This window comes from Macaca nemestrina, chromosome 12 (genome assembly GCF_043159975.1).
Source record: "Macaca nemestrina isolate mMacNem1 chromosome 12, mMacNem.hap1, whole genome shotgun sequence".
NCBI lineage: Eukaryota > Metazoa > Chordata > Mammalia > Primates > Cercopithecidae > Macaca > Macaca nemestrina.
In genome coordinates this window covers 56,071,049-56,083,766 of record NC_092136.1, presented here as the reverse complement: position 1 = coordinate 56,083,766, position 12,718 = coordinate 56,071,049, and the positions used below count along the sequence as shown (strand labels likewise).

The 12,718-nt window shown below is 50.9% G+C and overlaps 1 protein-coding gene across 7 annotated transcripts in view; it reads right to left on the bottom strand.

The window, feature by feature from the left end:
* The window catches only part of LOC105488765 (SET binding factor 2), a 547,946-nt gene that overhangs the window by 3,781 nt on the left and 531,447 nt on the right, over positions 1-12,718 (bottom strand). For 5 of the 7 annotated variants that reach the window (XM_071075110.1, XM_071075112.1, XM_071075108.1 and 2 more), the window contains 2 exons: positions 2,980-3,055; positions 2,363-2,539 (listed from right to left, as the gene is read on the bottom strand). The exons of 1 other annotated variant lie outside the window; for it this stretch is intronic. The gene's annotated coding sequence lies outside the window, so the exon portion shown is untranslated. Of the gene's footprint in view, positions 1-2,362; positions 2,540-2,725; positions 3,056-12,718 lie in introns of all 7 variants that reach the window. One more of the 7 variants, XM_071075109.1, reaches the window with a different exon arrangement.

Here is a 12,718-nt window from a genome sequence, read left to right as displayed (position 1 = left end):
GAGGGACTGTTGCTGGCATCGAGTAGGTAGAGGCCAGGGATGCTGCAAAACATCTCACAATGCCTAGGACAGCCCCCAGTAACAGAATTATCTGGACTAAAATGTCAGTAGTGGCAAGATTGAGAAAACCTGCTCCACAGAAAGGCCAGTTCTGTTATCCAGAACACTTGTCTTTCAGATGTCCTAGGAGTTGACTGACCTCTTCGGTGCAAATGAGGAGCACCTGGAAGGGAGAATGCCTGTTCTCTGTGAGCTGGCAGAGAGCAGAGGGCAGGGACCTCTGACACACCCAGAGCCTCTGGAGGGGGTTGCTTTGGATATATTTTAAAGACTATGATGCAAGTTGCTGAAGCGTGAAGTGTAAAAGCTGCCTTAACCCTGATTTCTTTCCAGGTGCTGAAACACAGGGTGAGTCTGTCAGCACCATTTAGCAGCTTGTGAGGAATGAATGTTCACATTTGCCACTCAGGTGGTGATGTGTCCTGCACAGCGCTTGTGCTTGTTCTAACTGGCCAAGCCTTAATTGCAACCTTCTGGGTAGTTCCAGCAAGGCACAGCTGCCCTAGCGGGGTGAGGATCAGGTGAATAAGGTCAAGACATAATGAAAGCGTGGGAAGAGGCACTCCTCAGCTTTTACAGTGCAGAGGAGGTGCTCCAGATTTGTTAAAGGATCAGTCTTGGGAATAGTTTATGGAATCTCTATTTCTTTCCTCTCTTTCCCCCTCTACTCCTTTCTTTATATATTAGAGACTGTAATAATCACCTCCCTACTTCCTACTTGGCAATATCCACTAAAGCTAAAAACAACAGCTACCCTCTGGCCCAGCAGTTTCCACTCATTTCAGAGAATGAGGCTGGTGTTCACCAAAAAACTTGTATAAGAAGATTCACAATAGTTTTATTATAATGGCCCCAAACCAGAGACACCCAAATATCCACCAGTAGAGAACAGACAATTGTATATCCAAACAAAGGATACTACACCTAAATTAACATAAAATTAACATATTACAGAGAGAGGCAACAACATGGCTGAATCTCATGGACATCATGTTGAGCAAAGAAGCCAAACACAAAAGAGCACATACTATATGATTCCATATAGATTTCCAAGACACTGCTAATCAGTGGATTTAGAAGTGGGTGGGAGGCGGGTGGCTGTAAACTGGGAAAAGACACTTGAACTTTCTGGGATGCTGTAAATGGTGGTTACATAGGAAAAAACAATCAACTTTACACCCAGGATTTGTGCAGTTTACTGTCTGTAACTGCAGTGCCTCTAGAATGCCTGAACTGGCTCACCTTTAAATTTTTTTTTTTTTTTCCAGATGGAGTCTCGCTCTGAGTGCAGTGGTGTGATCTCAGCTCACTGCAGCCTCTGCCTCCCAGGATCAAGGGATTCTCCTGCCTCAGCCTCCCAAGTAGCTGGGATGACAGGCATGTGCCAGCACACCCGGCTAATTTTTGTATTTTTAGTAGACAGGTTTCACCATGTTGGCCAGGCTGGTCTCGGAACACCTGACCTCAATGATACGCCCGCCTCGGCCTCCCAAAGTGCTGGGATTACAGGCGTGAGCCACTGCACCTGGCCTCACGTTTCAATTTGCAGAGAAGGAACTAGAAGGGGACATGCGAAATCTGTACCGGACTTCTAGGATGCTGTTCATTATACCATCCACCTCCTCTCAGGTCCTGATTACATTTTTATGTCAAACATTTAATTTCTCAGTTCCCCATCACCCAGCTAGTTGCCATGTGCCACTCCTACATGCACAGGAGGGCCCTGACCCTTTCTAGTCCTGTGCTCAGCTTCCATTGAGGCTTCTGAGGCTACCGAGTCTTTGGCCCTGGGTAGTGGATACATCTGTGGTGGACACTAAATTCCAAGCGGGGCTACACTCAGCTGCCTTTTCCTGTTCCCACCACACAGACGCAGTCCATGGTCTCTTAGGGTTATGCACCCACAGGAATGCAGGACTTTGTTTAAATCCCCCTCAACAGCAGTTCACAGGGGCCAGCTGAGGTCCAGCAGGACTAGAAAACTCTGTCTAGCAAACCCCATTCTGTTCAGTTCCCAAGACCCGCAGCCCACTGCCCCCTCCTCCTCATCGGAAGTCCTCGTTTCCTGTTCCATTTCACCCTGCCTCTCCCCCTTCAGCAACACTTTCTGCTTGAACCAGCAACCCATGGGGGTTTCAGGGAGCAGCCTCCCTGCCCCACTTTCTGCATTTTTCCTCTGTTCTCAGGTTCCATTTTCTTCCTGATGCATGGACCAGGACCTCCTGAGCAGCTCCCCTGGGAAGACTGTCCTCCCACAGGCTGGTTTCAGGGGATACCAGGGCTGCTGCACCTCCACACTCACCGGTTTTCCACTCCCCTCAAAGTCCAGGCTGATACGAGACCAGCGTCACTGTCCAACTCTGCCAAACATGTGTCTCCATTCCCATTTGGAGGGTGTGTCTGGAATCCTTGTTTACAAGGTGTAGAGGTGGAAGATCATCCCAGAGCCCCATGGCCCTGTACATCTGACTGCAGTTAGCTGGAAGATGGGTAAAGCAATGAATGGCTTTTTTTCTAAAGCTGTTGCCCTCCCAGCCTGGGCTACAAGCAGTCAGTGCTTGAATCTTCCTCCCTACCCCCACCCCAATCAGGCCTTTAGGGCACTAAGTTGGAAAGGAGCCTGGACGTCAGAGTCAAACAGGCCTGGGCTCTACTGTGGTTTTACCTTACTGTGTCATCTTGGGTGGGTTAGGATACTGTACAGGTGATGTGTCCTCACGGTGTCACACCTAAGGCACCTGGTGTTTTGTCTTCATGCATGTTCTTTAGAAACTCACGTGGAGGGGGGTTTTCCATCTGGGCTGGGCCAGGCCACTTAATGGGCATGTTGCTGGTGGGCTGGCCAGTTCTGAGAAGATCTGGCAGGTGACTGCGGTAGGTCAGCCATTCAAGGCTACTACTGGAGAGTTTGGGAAATACCTTAGGTGCTCTATGCATGTCCACAGGCAGGTCTGTAACTTTTGAGGTGTCCGGCAAAGGCAGGTATCTGGCAAATCTGTGAATGGATGAGTGAACAGATGAGGTCCTAGGTGAGGGCAAGAGCCCAGCAACACACTTCCCCAGTCACACCTGCTCTTTGGAAGGTTCCAGCAAGGCTGTGGAGAGGACCCAAGAGCCTGTGACTGCCACCTCCCGGTAGACCCCAAGGACCTCCAGCCTCTGCTCTCCCCTCAAGGGTCCTGTCACTCCGTTGGTGGCCATTAGCTGTGGGGGCCAGAGCTGTTCTCCACTCTACCTCCCAGGGCCTGTATCAGCCGATGACGGTTCCTGCGGCTTGTAATGTTCCTGCTGATCTGCTTCACTCACTACCTGTCACTTCTGATGAACTTTCCCAAAAGTCAGCCCAGAACTCCTTAAGGGCAGGGGCAGCCTGTTGTGGTAGTTCCAGCACCCTGTACCAAGCAGGTTCTTAGTAAATGCTGGCTTTTGAGTGGCCCCTTTCTGAAATAAATTCCTTGTTCTCAAATATATCCTGGATCTGGTCCCCTTGGGTCCAATCAGAGCTTGAACCAGACAGCAGTGACTGACCACCTCAACTCTCAAGAGTTTCTGGTTTATTTGGAGGCTCTACCCCACGTTACCCTAGTAAGGCTGGGAACTCTTGCCTTTCTTTTATCTTAAAGGAAGTTAATCCCAGCATATGTGAAAGATGGACCATCCACCCCAATGCCTCAAGTCCTGGGCTTCATTTCTCCATTTCTCCCAGGGGACCCTGGGAGTCTACATGCAAACAGTGATACTAGAAAGTTAACTTCCAGAAATCCCCTTGATAGGCCAGTTCGTCCCCCACTCTCTCTCCATGTGATTTTTTTTTTCAAAAAGTAACTTTTGTAGTTTTTTTTTTCCTTATCACCAATACATACCCAATGTGGAAAATTGAGAAAAAGCAGGTATGTAAAAAGAATAAAATGCTTCGCCATAATCTCACTCTGCAGACAACCGACAATGGCAAAAACCGCAATTAATTTTGCACCAACCTAGTGCTAGGATTTCAGTACACAGCCTTCCAGGCCTACATTTAGGTTTGTTTGAAACAGGAACACGCGGTTTAACCGCCAAACTGCGTCCGCCCCCCCTTAAGGCTAATCCCACCATCCTGACCCTCCTTGGGAGGTCCCGAAATGACCCCGGTTCCAGGTGTAAGGGTAACGAAATGCACACGTTTTTGAGGGAAGGAGGGGAGGAAACGACCTGGTGGCGCAGGTCTGCGCGGCCGAGGGGGTTCGCTGGGCTGGTGGAGGGTCGTGGCGTGGCCTAGGGGGTCCCTGGGCGAAGGAGGCGGGGCGCGGCGAGGTGGGGGCGACTGGGTGGTGCAGGCCTGCGCACGCGCGCGGCCGTGGGCGGGACGGGCGGCCAGGTGGCTTCGCCGCCAGGTGGCAGGCGTGCGCCGCGCCCGCAGGTTCCAGCCCCGACCCGGGCGCTCAGGGCGGACCAGGGTCGGGTCGGGTGGGGTGTGCGGTGGCGGCTCCGCTCTTGGCTGCTCCGCTCTGGGTGCCAGGGCGCGGGTAGCTGCCCCGGGGTTCTGCCCACCGGGGAGGAAAGCCACGGGCACTGAGCGCCTCCTGAGAGCCAGCCCTGATGTGAACTCATTTTATCTGCCACGACCCAGAAGGTGGGCGCAATTTTCCTATGTTCCAGGTGTGAAAAGTGAGGCTTAGGGAGCTAGGCAGTTGCTCAAGGGGACACAGCAGTGACGGCTCTGGGACGAAGCCCTGGTGTCCAGACGCGATGGCCTCTTCCCTCATTCCCCGCGGGTACGGCGCGCCGCCGGCCTGCGGTCTGCGGGGAGGTGGTCGGGTGGCCGCCCGGGCTCCTCCTCGGGCCCCTGAGGATTTCCGGCCGGGACCCCGAGGAGGGCCCTGTGGCCTTCCGGCATCCGTGGTCACGACTCCAGCCCCACACGGCCTCCCGCTGGTCCCTGCGAGTGCCCAAGACGGGGCCGCCCTCCCGTCTCCTCCCTTCTCTCCCCGCCCCCGGCGTCTCCCGCGGAGGGCGCTGCAGGCGGCCTAGTTGGGATGAGGGCGGGCGGGCGGCCCACAAGCAGGGGCCTGTTTCCTGACTCGTTTGACCCTGGCTGTCCCCGCGGAGGCCCCCGGCAGACCCAGCAAGGTCATCTAGGGCGAAATTCCAGTCTGAGCCCTGAGCAGTGACTTAAGTTTTCCCGATAAGGCTCAAGAAGGGACACAGAGTGTCCTGCCCACACCCTCACTCTGTCAGCACCTCCACTCTGGTGAAGCCTCTGCTGCAGACAGCCCGGCTCGAGAAGAGACAAAGATAGACTCGGGACAGATAAGGACAGAGACAGCCAGGGAGAGAGGGGCAAGGAGCTCAGAGGTGAAGATGGGGCCGCGCCGATGGGGAGGCAGCGCGGGCCTGCGGCCGCTGAGATGGGAAGTGGGCCCTGGAGCGGGCTTGCCGAGCCTACGACCCGGGCTGGGATGTTGGAGTAAGACGCCGCCATGGGATCTGGAAAAGAAGGGGTTTTTGGCATAGTAGAAAAATGGATTGGGCTGGCAGCTTGAAGGTCACAGCCCTGTACCTCTGGGCCTGGTCTCGTGTGTGCACCTGGGACCGGTGGGTGAGGGGTGATGTAGAGTCAATGAGGGACGCGCTCGCTGAGTCTCCAGGAGGCAGGAGTGGAGAGGGCGAAGTGGGGAGGGTAGGACCTGTATACCTACGGTGGAGGGGGCAGGCGGGGGACACATGCTGCTGGGCCAAGACTACTGAGTCTCTCTTGCCTGCTGGAGGTCCCCGGCTCAGGACTTATTCCATGCACATTCTGATAGAATATTTGTGCCTAACACTAACTGTTTGGCTTGGCAAATAAGCAAAGCCATAAAGTCATAGCTGGCTTGTAGGCTCCCAGTCACCATGTGCAGCTGAGTCACAACCACTTCCCCCACCCCCTGAGGAGCTAGCGCCTATGCTCATGCCTGCACTCAGACACATATCCACACAGGTACCCACAGATGCCACGTGCCACTGAGTCATAGCTACCTCCTCAGCACGTGCCTGCATGCACTTGCACACAGGTCCCCACAGATGCCATATACACCTGAGTGTGAGTCATCATCACCACTGAACCCGGAGGGAGGACACCCAGAGTATGTTCTGCCATCCCTGCTTAGAGAGAACCACATATACACATATACAGATATGTGCCCACCGCACATCCTGTTGTACCTGCTGCATCATACCAGCAGATCAATAAATGTTTGTGGAATGAATAAATGAGTAAACAAATGAATGAACTAACAAGTGAAAACGTGAGTGACAATCACACTGCGTGGATACTGGGTAAAAGTGGTTGGGGCAGCCCTGCAGGGTGGGTCCCAAGCTCTGTGTCCAGAGGGAGTTGTCTTGCTCCAAATATAGTCTCTGTGGGCTGGCAGGGAGCCAGGGCTGCCTCCCAGACCCTGACTTCACTGGGCCAGAGGCCCAACCTCTGAGGAGTTGAAGAAAATTAACAGAGAAGAGGCCCTTGCTTTCTGTAGCCAGGGCTGAGCTGTGAGATGAGTTGGTGGGGGAATGTGTACTCTGGAAATATCACTTACTCAGAGACTTGAGATGTAGGACAGAGTGCTCTGCTGAAGGGCCCAGAGAAGACTGGTTCTGGATTGGGCTTCTTGGGAACTCTGCCCCAAATGTGCAGAATGTGCAAGAGGCCTGGTCCCACTTGAGATCTGGGGCAAACACAGTGCCTGCGCTGAGCTGGTGATTGCAAAACTGAGGCCCCCTATTAGGCAGTTTTTTGTCTAGGCCTGCCCTTCTGGGCTGGGCTTGTTCCCAGACCTGCTTCCCTGTCTCTCCCTTGAATCTTCTTTTCTGAAGCCCCTGTGCCTCTGCCCTAATTCATCATCTGGAATATTTTAATATTACCCCAACTGGTCTTCTTGCCTTTAGACAGTAAGTATCTTGCTCATAGCTGTCAGAGTTATTTTTCTAAAATACAGATCCAACTATATAACTTTCCTGTTCAAAATCCTTCCATAGCTTCCCACTTTTCAGCATTAAAGTTGGATGGCCTCAGCCCTGTGATGAGATCCTTCATGACCTGACTCCACTCTACCTGGAGGTTATGAAAGGAGGTTATCCATCCACATGTGGATGGATAGTTGTTGGTTACATGGATCGATGGATGATGGGTGGACTCTAGGATAATGGACGCTTATAGGGATGAACGGACTAGTGGACTGATCTGTAGACAGATGATTAGAAGTATAAGTGATCAGCCAAGCACAGTGGCTCATACCTGTAATCCCAGCACTTTGGGAGGCCGAGGTAGGTGGATCACCTGAGGTCAGGAGTTTGAGACCAGCCTGATCAACATGGTGAAACCCCCTGTCTTTACTAAAAATACAAAATTAGCCAGGCATGGTGGTGCATGCCTATAATCCCACTTACTCAGGAGGCTGAGGCAGGAGAATCGCTTGAACCCGGGAGGCGGAGGTTGCAGTGAGCTGAGATTGCGCCATTGTATGCCAGCCTGGGCAACAAGAGTGAAACTCTGTCTCAAAAAAAAAAAAAAAAAAAAAAAGGGAAAAAAAATGAAGTATAAATGATTAGGAGGGCATGTGGGGATGGAGAGATGGGTGGATGGATGGTTGGAAGGGCACTGCTCAAGTCAAGGTTGTTTTTGTTGCAAGGAACAAAGAAAACTCCAGTGTTTTTAAGAATGAGGGGTACAATTGTGAGAATACAATGGACAACCTTGCAGAGAGCACTGACATTCAGGCCTTGTGAGATTGGAACTGGAAAGTCAGGAACAGTGGCTCTTCTCTCCATCTCCCGAGGACCTCAAGGTTCCTCTCTTTCCCACATTTCTCTGTACTCATTCCTGTCTCAGCAGTCTCCCTCTGCTCGATTTTCTTCCTCATGGTCTACTCTCAGCCACTCTTACTCATTCCTTCCACAAGTTTTTACCAAGTGCATATTTATGTGACTCTTTGTACCTCAACAAAGCTCCTACGTGTTGAAAAATAGCAAGCAAAACAAAGTTGCTGCATTTATGAAGCATACTTTCTAATGAGGAGAGAGAGAGAGTAGGCAGTTATATGTGAGCTGACGTTAAATGCTATGGGAAAAATAAAGTAGGGAGCAGTTTGGGGAGGGGTTGGGTTTCTGCTGCGTGTAGGATACTCAGAGAGGGTGTCCCTGATATGGTCATATTTGAGCAGAAATCTGAAGAAATTGAGGGAGTGAGCCGTGAAGATATCTGGGGGAAGAATGCTCTAGGAAGAGGGCATGGCAAGTGCAGTGGTCCTGAGGTGGGAACTCTGTGGCACTGTGTGAGGAACATCAGTAAGGATGGTGTGGCTGATGTTGTGTGAACATGGGGAGGATAGTGGAAGATGAGGTCAGACGGGTAGCAGGACAGATCATGAAGTGTGTTACAAGCCATTGTGAGGACTTAGACTTTTACTGTAAGAAGGAGGGGAGGCATTGGAGGATATTGAACAGAGAAATGACATGATCTTAGATTTTAAAAAGGACCTCTCTGGCTACTGTGATGAGAATAGACTGAAAGGGACAAGGCGGGAAAGGGAGACAAACAGGGAGACCACTTAGGAGGCGACTGCAGAAATCCAGGTGAGAGATGTTGGTAGTTTGGACCAGGGCAGTGGTGAGGGCAGTGATAAGTGGTCCAATTTAGGATTGATTTTGAAGGTAATCAGGATTTGCTGATGGATGGGATATGGTGAGGTGGCCCTGCTCCAATCAGCTGTGGACAGGGAGGATATGTGGTATAGTGTGGTCATCTAGCTCCACCCTCCAGCAGAGGCAGCTTGACGTTTGTCTTGGATAATGAGGGCTAAATGCAGGGTTGCAGAGTCACGCCCGCAGCACAGTTGTTTCTGTCTGAGCTATAAGGTCACTCTAAATCCCACTCTTTCAAAGCAGACATATTCAGCAGGCTTCATTGAAAACTGCTTACCATTGTTAGGATAGAACTGGAGCTTGAAGTGACCTGACTTCTCAGTGATACTAAACATTCATACTCTCCAAGGAAGAGAATGAAGGAAGAGAATGTTTATGACTGGCTAAGTCTGTCACCATTCAGTACAGACAACCTCATTTGGGCAGAGTTTTATGGCAAGCTATTGAAGTTATATATGTACACATATGTGTGACAGATCTATATCTATAGAATATATCATATCTCTATGTAATACTTAAGCTACTATGTGTGTGTGTGTGTGTATATATATATTAAGATTATACACATACAAACACAGTTGCCTTTAGTTGAGGAACCCCAAGAACCTGCCCCTTGTCCAGTCAGGGTTGCTGCCCAGAGAAATAGAACTGATTTCACTTAATACACATGATATGATCCTGAAACTTTAAGCAGAAAGAAATGTTTATGTCCATTTTCCTTAGAAAGGGGAGGTGGGTGTGGTGGGTACCAGAGCTTAGATATTCTTTTGTGTCATAAATGAGTTGTGAAGATAGTGAGTAGATGTTTGTAACATAAATAAAGAAATATTTAGAATGATGACTATTTAGGCTGATGATAGACTAGATTACATGAGATTAGATAGATAGGCACAGGTGGCTGGACAGAATGCGAACGTGGATTGTTGATAGCTAGTTCTCTGTGAGCCAGGAAGCAGGCTCTCACCAGACACCAGATCTGCTAGTGCCTTGATCTTGAACTTTCCAACCTTCAGAACGGCAAGAAATACATTTCTGTTGCTTATAAGCCACCCAGTCTGTGGATGTTCTGTTATAGCAGCTCAGACTGACTAAGACAGATGGTTGAATTGCACTGAGAAATGGACAGTTGGATGATGGCTGTTTAGATTGGTAGATGTGTGAATTTTAGGTTACTGGACGGACAGCAAATGGAGGGATGAAAGGCTTGATACCTTAGAGAAGTGGTGCCTCAAAGTCACTTGGAAACTTTGTTATACACACACTGCTGGACTCTACCTCCAGAGTTTTTGATTTGATAGATCTGTGGTGGGGCCTCAGAGTTTGCATTTCCAACTAGTTTCTAGGTAATGCTGATACTCCCAGTCTAGAGGCCATCCTCTGAGAACCACTGCCCTGTGGTATGCCTGGGAGTGTCCTATGCCAGTAGAGCCAACATGGTATTGCCAAGCTGGAATGGAGGCATCTGGGGACCCTGGACTTAGGGATACCATCCAGCAGGGCTCCAGGCATCCTGTCACTGGCAATGGGCTCAATGTCCACAATAGGCCTAGAGGCCCATGGCTCTTCTCCCAGGGATGTAGCACCCTTGTTTAGGACATCACGGCCCACCATGGTCTGTCCGATCATCTCTAACTCCTGCCATCCTCAACTAGGGTTGAATAGGGTCCATAAGGTACATGTACTTGGCCATCCAAGGGTGCTGGCCTTGGCTGTGGGGCATATAGAGCACTCAGAGGCAGTGCCACAGCCAGCCTAGTGCCCAGGAGCCAGCTTCAAAGGATTGGAGATGTTCCCTCTGAGCCCTACCCTGCTGAGGGGCCCTGGCAAGCCCTCCTGCTTTGTCAAAAACACTTTTATGTTTGTTGTCCCTGTTTTCTCAGGCATTGTCAGTCTCTCATCTGAACAAGATTCTGCTTATCAACATTTAAACATGTTTGAATCTCACTTACCTTAAAAAACAGCAAAAGCCCCTTTCTTCGACTCCTTGTCTTACTGCAGCTACTGCCCCACCCTCCTCTCACCCACAGTCAAACGTCTCCAGAGCACTGTCTCTTTCCTCACACCTCACGCGCCTCCTGTCCGTGACAGTCTGGCCTCTCCCTGCTTCACTTCACCGAAACAGCACTCCCTAAAACACTGGTGAGGTGACCTTCAGGACACTAAATCCAAAGTGCATTTTACATTCTCCTCTTTTTTTTAGATTTTCCAGCAGCATCCGAACATTCTCTTGCTTCTTGAAACACTCTTCTCCATTCATTGCAAGGCACAACATGCTTATGGTTCTTCCTATATCTTCGGCTGCTCTTTCTCTGTTCACCCTCTATTCCAGGTTTTTCCTCCTTTACCTGGCCATTGAACATTAGTGTCCTTAAGGCACAGGCTGGGCTCTTTTCTTACTTAATACTCTTCCTTCTTGGCAGTTTTATCCATGTCCTTACCTACCATCTACTTTTCTCCCTCCCAAATAAGTATCTTCAGCTTATTCCTCTCTGGATATCCAAGTGCTCAGCCTCTTCACTGGGACAGCTCAAAGGCGCCTCAGCCTCTAACTAAGGCCAAACAGGATATTTTCCCTCCTCAACCCAACCCTGGTCATCCTTTGGTGTTCACCATCTCAGGGAAAGATACCACCATCCATTCAGCTGGGCAACTCGGAAACCTAGCAGGCCCTTTGACACCTGTGTCCCTCAGCCTTCATGGCCAGACCATCACCAGTATCTCTCCATCTTACTTCCTAAATATGTCTCCAGTCTATAGTTTTTGTCATCTTCACCATCCCATCCTAGTCCAAACCATCTCTTCCCTGAAACATCACAGTTGCATCTGAGGTGGTCTCTCCACTGCCCCTCTTGTGTCCCTCCATCCCATTCTCCATGTTGCAGCCACTCTGCATGTGGGTTCCCTCTCACAGCTCGGAGATGGGGAGATGAATCGCCTGGGGGTAGGCCCTGCTCAGGGTCATGGCAGGGGCTGGGCCTCAGGCTTCCCTGCACCACTCTTAGCCAGGGCCCTTTCCAGGACAGGAAGGCAGGCCCACACGTAGGCTGGAGGCCCCACTAGACACACAGCTCAGCCAGGCCTCCAGGGAATGGAGAAGAGGCTTTGAAATTTGCAGTATCAAGTTTCAGAAAACACAGGGTCAGGGTCAGCAGAGCAGCTGGTAGTGGGGAAGGCCAGGCCCAGCTAATTTCCTGTCAGAAGGGCCCAGAGGCTCCAGCCCCTCTCTGGGCTGGCCACAGGGGAGGAGATGCCGGGAATGGTTCACATTCTTCTGGCTGAGGCTGCACTGAACCTCGGGGGACCTGTGGGGAGTGAGGAGGTGGATCTGCTGAGGCCAGAGTTGGGGGCTTTCCGTAGGGACCAGGCATCTGTTGTTCAACTCTTAGGCTTGGATGAGGCCAGGGACTGCAGAGGAGATGCAAAAAGACCATTGCAGCTGTGAGAGCTGTAGGATAAATAAGCCTAACTTCACGTTTTACAGATGAGGAAATAGGCTCAGACAGGGCCAGATCCTCACCAGGATCCTGCAGAGTATCTCATTCTAAGCCCTGAGCTCTCTGTTTCTAATTGCCCAGGTCTGGATTTCCTGGAAGGCCCAGCTATGGCTGAGCTGTGTGACAGTGGGGACGTGCTGAACTGGGCTGGGCCTGGGCTTCTCCTGCTTACCTACAGACTAGGAGATGCACTTCTTAGGTGCTCTAGCTGTGGGGTGGGTGGCCACGGTGTGGAGTGGGTATGAGAGGGCTATGTTAGCTGTGGGGCCATTCCGCCTCTCCTTGGAGGGCCCAAGGTCATTCTACTCACAAAGAGAACTTTTTGTCCTGGTCCATTGTCTAAGAGAGTGAGGCAGTCCTGGCTTTGAATGGCCCTGTAAGTGGCCTGGCCAGGCTGGGTGTGACATAGAGGTCAGAGGTCCCCTGGATTCTTAATTCTCTGGTGCCAAGACTGGCCTGGTTGACCTGTTGGGACTGGGGAGAAGAGCACAGGATGTAGTCAGACA